The sequence below is a fragment of the Dysidea avara genome, unplaced genomic scaffold (assembly GCF_963678975.1).
Source record: "Dysidea avara unplaced genomic scaffold, odDysAvar1.4 SCAFFOLD_313, whole genome shotgun sequence".
Taxonomy (NCBI): Eukaryota; Metazoa; Porifera; class Demospongiae; order Dictyoceratida; family Dysideidae; genus Dysidea; species Dysidea avara.
The window spans coordinates 21,806-30,692 of NW_027078104.1; the positions used below are offsets into that span (position 1 = coordinate 21,806).

General features: G+C 37.4%; 1 long non-coding RNA gene across 2 annotated transcripts; it reads right to left on the bottom strand.

Annotated features, from left to right (window-relative positions):
- Positions 1–1,921: 1,921 nt before the first annotated feature.
- Positions 1,922–4,015, bottom strand: LOC136246200 (uncharacterized). 2 transcript variants are annotated; one of them, XR_010696296.1, is made up of 4 exons: positions 3,893–4,015; positions 3,066–3,285; positions 2,970–3,010; positions 1,922–2,918 (listed from the first exon to the last, which is right to left on the bottom strand). It is a non-coding gene; the product is annotated as an uncharacterized lncRNA (long non-coding RNA). The 2 variants fall into 2 exon arrangements; XR_010696295.1 differs by lacking the exon at positions 3,893–4,015 and having other exon boundaries at positions 3,066–3,387.
- Between the last annotated feature and the right edge of the window lie 4,872 nt (positions 4,016–8,887).

Here is an 8,887-nt window from a genome sequence, read left to right on the forward strand (position 1 = left end):
GGCAGTGAAACTTGATAGTGCATTCATTAAGCTTTGTGTTTGTGTGAAAAAATCAAACTTCCTGTCTTGGACGATAAGAACGGTTTTCGTAGATCCAGTCACAATTTTAGAATAATCGGTGGAATTAGGGGGCGTGTCTTTTCTTGATTACCTAGAAGAAAGAGTTAAGCTACTACAAATGAAATAAAGCTGACAGGAGTGCTGGCTGAAAGGAGCTGAAAAGTCTCTAAAAGATCGATATACTCTAATAGAACGCTCAAATACTCTAATAGAGCAGTCAGATAGTTTCATGTTAATAATCTGCAGCCAGCATCAGGGATTTAACTGCATGATTATCTGCAATTCTGAAACTTGTACATCTTATACCAGTGTATCTTCTTCAAGTCTTTGAGCATTATTATCTACCTAACTTAGTAGCTATAAAGTAGTTACAGCATATTATTATAATACACTAAAAATAATACACTTGAATTATTACTGTAGATAGCTATTTTAAGTCTGCTGTAACTGTTATGGATAGAAAAATGATGTGTAAGGTGGAATGCTTCAAATTATGGCTATTAATAATTTGGACAAAACTACTTATAGCAGCATCTTGAAAACTAAGCGACTAGCTACAGATATATACTGAATGAGAATAATTATGGAATAATAGGCTGGATACAAGAATAACAAAAAGAAAAATAGGAGAATTTTTTGGGAAATTCTGGAAAGAATAATAGGTAAATTTTGAGCATAATAGGCTCAGGCTTAGTTGCAAAACTAAGAATTGCTTATATCGTGATTCACCTTGCCTGCCAAGAGACATACACGTGTGACTGCAGACAAGACATAGTTGTAATGTGATACCTACCGAAAGTGATGCTCTACGGAACAATGACTGAATGAGCCTGAGGGTACTCCTTACTACTTGCTAATTGTCATGAAAACCACACCAAACTAACCACAATACTACACACAATTAATGTACTCGTGAGATTTTATATAGATCTAGAGCCAGTGTTGGGGGTAATGTATTACTTACTTTACACAATGTTATTACCCTTAGTTAACTTAGTGAAATGTGCTATAAAAGCTAGTAATATATAACTCAAGTTACTTTTCATACAAATGTAATGTGTTACCTAAGTAATGAAGTTACTGTACCAACTCATAATTTTATTACAAAGTAATTAAATCTCTTACTACTCCACTGAGTAATGCCTAGCCACAACAAAGTAATGAAGCCCACAAGAAGGTGGTATTGCACATACGACAGCTTAAGGCTGTGCACACAAAGTAATATAATCATTATAGGTGACCGGATTTGCGAAAAGGTACCTTTTCCACACATTTTACATACCAGCAAATAAACTGATGTAACACTTGACTCCTTCTACTGATTAACTTGTTCTTAGTATTAAAATATAGCCAGATACTGTAGCTACACTCATGGAGAATTTCAGGCAATTATATGATATGATCAAAAAATCATGTAGCTTCAAAGGCCAAAAAATGGGTCGAATTTTGTGTGTGAAAAAGGTACCTTTTCGCAAATCCAGTCACATAATTATTAGTATGTAACTGTAATTAATAAGTGATGAGTTACTTTTAAAAAGTAACTACCCCAACCTGTGTTTTTGAAGGATGCTCAGAATTTCCAGGTCCAAAAGACACCAACTTGAGATGTTGGGTCCCCAATAACCTCAGCTCAATATTGTATATACTTCACCTCAAGACAGTGGGTCACCAAGCACAGAGAAATCTGGTAGTTACACATTGCAACTTGATGACTAATAGCATTAATAACTTACTGGCTTCTTTGCTGTGATTTGATTTACAGGCAAGTTGTTTACAGGAGGTACTTGCCACTTCAGTGATGATATCATGTTATCAGTGTGATTACGGTTTAGTTAGTTATCAGTATCGGTTTCTCAGGTACTCACACTGAAATTAATATTTATAGGGAGGATTTGTACAGTGGAACCTCAGTTATCCAAACCCCTTGTGACCAGGGGTGGTCTGTAAGTCTGAAAAATCCATATCTCTGAAACTGTGTATAAATAACCTTGTACATTTTAGTATCATTGACTACCCTAATAGCACTACTCTAATAGAGCAATCATTTCCGTAGTTCGGTTAACCAAGAATCTGGATAAGTGGGGTACGGATAACTGAGGTTCCACTGTTATATTTTGTATTAAACATAAAATTGAATCAGACACTAAACTACAGTGAAGCCTTATTGTTAGGGAGCCAATTGCTTGTGTGGGACCTGCTTGACACGGTCACTACATACGACAAGAAAGTTTGGCAAATTAAGTTCCTGTCATGTATATGTATACTGATGTGGTCTGGTCATATATATGGCAATGCAGCAAGTAAGGTTTCACAATTTCTTAAAACTGTATAGCCACTATCTATAGTGAAGATGAGAAACTAAATAGTTGAGTGCACATGATCTATACTAACATTTAACTCAGTCAGAAAGAAATATTAGAAATGTATAGTCCCTTATCTTTTCTACAAATAGTCAACAATACTTTGCCATAATAAACCCTTCAAACCAGCTCAGCACTTCATATTCTAATAAAACATAATAAAAGCAATTATCTGGCTAACACGAAGCCAAGCACATGGACATTTTCTATATGTACATTCAAGTGCATTACTGTGAAATTAAGTCAAAATTTCTTAGCTTTATGACACAGGTAGCTGGACTAAGCAGGTCAGTTTGTGGTTACGTGATGGCCAGGTGATTTTACTATACAGTGACCTGATAACACACTTGGGACTGTAGTTGCATGGCCCCATTCCTGCCTAACAGAGGATCTATATATCCAGTGATGATCACAACTCTTACCAACTCTGTAGAAATGCAGTCCATAAAAACTTGTAATTTCTGCCCCATAGTTATCAGCTATCACAATACGCCAAAACTGAAGCCACAAATATAATCACAATGACATAATGATGATGTCATCACTTACTCTAGATGAGGCATAGAGGCTCTGAAAGTCTTGCACCTCCTCTACAATGAGTGTGATAACACAGCACATATATACTTCAAACCAAGGGTACTCTACCTAGCTCATTTGGTTCCTCAGGTCCAACAATATCTGCTCTATATTTCTGAACATCTTGCCAAGGGCCATTCAAACTTTCTCATGTTTCAATGGTAAATTTCCTCATCATTTGCTGCTCTCATGATCACCAAGTGATAATTGGTGACTATACCACCCCACCATACCAGCCAAGAACTCTGACACCAGTTAAAGTGAACACTAAGCTAAAGTCAAATATCACCTAGAGTTAGAAAAAGAGAATAATCATATAACATTACTAGCCATTCATAGTAGCATAGGTTATATACAATAGTAAGCTCCAGCTCCTGGCATTATAGTGAACAAGCTAGGATCATCAATATCTGTTTCATGCGCGTGCGAACGCATGCACACACACACTCACTACACGTGTGAATAGTGTACCATCTAGCAGGTTGGCATTTTTTAAAATTAGTTAAAATTTTTTTCCTTGATTTTTCTCTATAAGAGCATTCGTCAACCATAAAAGCCTAGTACATTCTCATGTCACCAAATAAAGTTACTTTCAAAGGTGCTCGGTTGCCATTTTCCCGGACATCTTGATTGCTTGATTCACTGTACAACAGCCCCTTGATCAAATTTTGAATTCAACTGACGGTATAGATGTGACTACCCCTTGTTGTGGTATTTGTTTGATCCCTACTACATTAAGGTGTGTAAGCACAATCCATGGAGGCTAGATGCCTGATCCCCAGGAAACATTGACAACCAACTATCTGATTTTCTGTTACGGTGTATTTTGATTGTGGCACAGTGTAAGGTGCAGAGAGATTATTGAGTACTGCCTGGGGCTGTGCGTGAAATCTCACCTTGATGATCTCCGCCAGTAAAGTCACAATATTTACGTCTGAGCTGGGGAGGCTAAGTAGCTGGAACTGTCCTATATTAACAACGTCAAGCACGAAGAGTGTCTTGTACACTTGCCACAATATAGTTTCCGGTATTAAGTGATTTTGTGGTTGATATAGTGATCACGTGATCCGTACATAACGAAACCCTATAATATCTATGGTACGTAGTATATAATATCTATGATTGCAGTACTGCATGATTGGGGCTTTTCGCATAGACCACACCCACTTTAGATCAGATCATTATGGGCGTGTCCCTCGATTGTTACTGACCGTAAAGAGCTGTCACGTAAAAATTGGATCCCCTATTTTGGTTCCAAATAGAGCGTTTTCATTTCCATGGTAACGAATGATGACGTATAGGGCACACCCACGGTCGTGATTACGGATATGGCGGCTGATGAATTGCCATTAATAAGTGACTATGCTCGGGAATTGTCTATCAGTAATAAGAGGAGGTACCTCGAGGAGCTATCTGGAATTCAAGACCCGTATTTGATTCCACTCTCTGAATTGATGAAAGGCGTTTTTCCACCTGTCACGAACATAGATATCTTCAACTACTTGGTCCTGGGACACAGCTTTTGTACTTCACAACGGTTTAAAACTCATAAAAGTCTTGATGCGTACAAGTACTTATTCGTGAACTACCTGGGTTCAAAACGATTTGACAAAAAGTTTGCTGCAGTAGCAAAGGTAAATTTTAGCTACACATGCAATCACTTCACTTATGTGTACTATAGTTGAGACACTCCCAGCGTGCTAATGATCCACCAGTGAACACTTGGGTGACATGTGAGCATGATGGCACAGTTGAGGCAGGTCACTGCACCTGCATGGCAGGCCTTGGTGAAGTTTGTTCCCATGTTGCAGCTATTTTATTTTATGTTGAATCGGCATCACAGGTTTCCACCACTTGTACACAGATAGGTTGTGTGTGGAAGGAGCTGCGCTTAGTGGAAACGATACCTTATACTCGAATAATGGACATAACATTTACGAAGCCTAAAGGTTCTATTAGCTGCACAGGAAAAGGGGAGCACATTTATACAATGACTCATTGCTTGATTCGACGAATTTGTTATCCAGACTGAGATAAATAATTTCTCCTCTAAGGCTACTAAGTGGGGGTGTGAACACGAGACTTCAGCAAGGTCAGTATATGTAGACATCATGAAAGATGTTCACTCTGGCTTTGTTTGCAAGGAAAGTGGGCTTATTATTAGCATCACATATCCCTTCATTGGGGCTAGTCCGGATGGTAATATCCAGTGTGAATGCTGCACTGGAATAGGGGTACTGGAAGTCAAGTGCCCTTATTGCATTCGTGATGTTGAACCATCATCAGCTCCCTACATTCAAGATGATGGTAACCTTTTGAAAACACACATGTACTACTATCAAGTACAGACTCCGCTCTTTGTTTGTTCTGCTGATTTTGTAATTGCGACTTTTCGTGATGGTAATGCAAGCATCTCAATCCAGAGAATATTTCGAGATGAACAGGTGTTCATCTCGAAATTTATTTTTTAAATTTCCTACCTGGTTGCCTGCCTGCCTGCCTGCCTGCCTGCCTGCCTGCCTGCCTGCCTGCCTGCCTGCCTGCCTGCCTGCCTGCCTGCCTGCCTGCCTGCCTGCCTGCCTGCCTGCCTGCCTGCCTGCCTGCCTGCCTGCCTGCCTGCCTGCCTGCCTGCCTGCCTGCCTGCCTGCCTGCCTGCCTGCCTGCCTGCCTGCCTGCCTGCCTGCCTGCCTGCCTGCCTGCCTGCCTGCCTGCCTGCCTGCCTGCCTGCCTGCCTGCCAGCCACCACAAATAACAACAAAATATTATATCACAACAAAAAAATTAATTATGCATATCTATAGTACTTGCTTGCAATATACAATGTTTTTATCAATCACAGCAGTAGCAATGTAAAATCTCTACGTACAATAGCTTCATTTTTTGAGTATTTAGACTGATCAGAGTACTGACAGGCAACAAGCTGCATGTACATTGAGACAGACACTATATGTATAAACAGGTTTGAAAATGTAAGGCCTGTTTAGTGCACAAGCAACATGGATAATGGTCGTTACTGGCATGATACTGGCCAAGCACTGTACTCAGTTAGATTTAGAAGACAACCATTAAAATATATCTAGATTATATTATTCATCTCATCTATGTGCACATACTTGCTGTTGGTGCGTGTGCATGAGCTTGCACCCACAATCAACAGTTTGTGGGACTGAGGAGAAGATTACTACTCATAGCAACAGAGGCTGATGATACCTAATTTACTCCAAAAGATTAGGTGAGTGACAAACATGAAAAAAAAACAATATAGTTAGTAAAGTGAACTAGAATTTCAATTAAATTGAATAGCTATTATCGAAATAAGTTTAAAATTTTTGTACTTCAGTATACATTATAAAAATCAGTCTAAAATTATTCAAAATTTCCATCAAAGTACTGCTTGAAACTTTGCTGGAGATGTTGTGCTTGCTTCCACATTTCTTTAGCCTTTGCTTTGTATACTACACTGTCCTCAAAATTTTCTGCCTGCCAACTGTTAGAAGTCTCGGTTCCATCAGTACGTGTTTTCTTTGAATTTGGATTAGTTTGATCTGATACATTCACAAGTTTTTTTTGTAGATTGTGGACTGGATTGAAATTAATTAGTTGGTACATGTGAATGGTGAGCTGTTGCATAATTTAAAATCCTTTTTGTAATTTGTGGACTAGACTGAGCTGAATTAGTATCATAAACTAGTACATGTGGATAGTGAGCTGCTGTAGAAGTTGAACTGATTGATAAGTTTGAAGGCGGGGATACTTCAAGTTTGTAATATTGGGGAGCTGTTATGTGTAGAGGACTATCTGTTCGTGTATTTAATGGATCTTCAGTGAAAGATGTTGACATTGTTATTTGTCCTTCTTGTACTGAAACATCTTGTTGAGGGGGGAGGTTGTCAGTATGGCGTAGCTGAACATTTCTAGATGTAATGCTGGCTTGTCTTGAAATTCTCTCAAGATGTTCCCTAGTTATTTCTATTTGAACTGGAGTACACTGCTTACATTTTCTATGCCTGCAGGTTACAATATCATGATAAATAATATCTGTACTAGTATATTTACATACTATGTATCATGTAATGCTTGGTTAGTAAATACATGTACTCTAATACAACAATCATTCTTACATGATACTACTGTTGTAAAACCATTGGAAGTTATTAGTGATTATACAGTTAACTCTGACATGCCTTATTGTCAATATTCATTCAAATCATTAAGAGACTCATTGAAGTACCATGATGTTTACATGATTATAATTGCAGCTAATTAAAGCCTTTGCATCTCCAGCAAACTGGTGCAAGTAAAGATACCACATATCAACTGATAGGGGTTTTGTTCTACTATTTAAATGATTGGTGAAATATCTATTGAACTTCTGAGATGCAAAAATACAATGTTTCATTATAGATACCATTATACAGTATGTAGCATTACTTGTAACAAGCCATATTATGTCAATCACATACACACTAAGTATGTAGAGATAACCTGAGACACTATCCCTGCTCAACATTTTCTTGTAATGTACAGTCATGTTATGCTATTTACTGTCAATAAGCTATAACATAAAGCTGTTGGTTGATGAAACATATTACTACATGTGTATTAATTCAGAAACACATTACTTCACTTGTGCTAAGAATTGTAAATCAGTGCATGCTTCAGATGATTCCCATAGTTTAAGAGCCAAACCAAAACCATACTCTGATGTTGTCAACGTGCAAACACTGTAACAAATAATAAGATGATAATTGAAGGCAGTTGCTATCACTTTCTAGAATTTCTCAATGTCACTGGCATATATACATGTAATACACGATTGTACTTAAATTTTAAGCACAATCTGTTACATACCTGCAGTAACAGATGACTACTATGGTGAACACAATCAAGAAAAACAACACCAGTGGACCAATAACAATAACCAGTAGAAACCAGGACCCTGTTGAAAAGAAACACATTGATATTATTATAGTAAGGGTACAGAAGTTAACAAAATAAATATTTTTGTGTGCACACTGTTTTGTTTGTACAAGTACATAGTTGTCTTATCCAAAAGTGGATAAGACCTTAAAAAGAAATAGGTGGTTGCAACACAGGTCTGTATTTAGTAGTGTAGTGCCAAAACCACCGAAGCTCATGTTATTGCCACAACAGTACACTTTCCACTACTAGTCTGAGTAGAAGAAGTTGCTACACGCAGTGATTATTGATGAACTTAGACAGTTTTTGTTTCTGATAACATTGATACAAGCAATTGTTTTAACCATAATTCCATTGTTGTGTAAAAGTCAGGAACTCCACTTTGATACAGTCCATTCTTAGGTACTGAACCTGTTTTTTCTTGATGTAATTCTTCATTAATATCAGTTCACAAGACATGAGTAAAGAACATATGTAAGAAATGTGCATATATGGTAGGTCCAACTTTTTGTATACAACAGTCTAGTTCTGATACATATGTTATAACGTTAATACACTAGTACTGGTGATTAACACTACATGTACTGTGGTATAGTAACCAATGCAGGGAGCTATGCTATGTAAATTAGCCTATTTTAATGGTGTTACGCTTCCTATCAAGGGTACATGTATCTCTAATAATGCAACAAAGTTTTAAACACTACATTAAAACTGCTCTTAACTTTGTGAAACCATCAAAGTAGCCATTTGTAGAACTCTTTACCATGTTAACATAATCAGCTGATCAGTTTTCAATTTCCCAAATTTACTTAGCTCATGTTCTATTTCATTAACCACACGTGGGAATGCATTCATGCTATTATTTATGCATTTGATAAATTCTTGTATATCTATTTGAATTTATGAATGATATGATATATTTAGTGTCGTATGTAACTTTCGCCAATGCATTGAGGATTTTATACACAGAC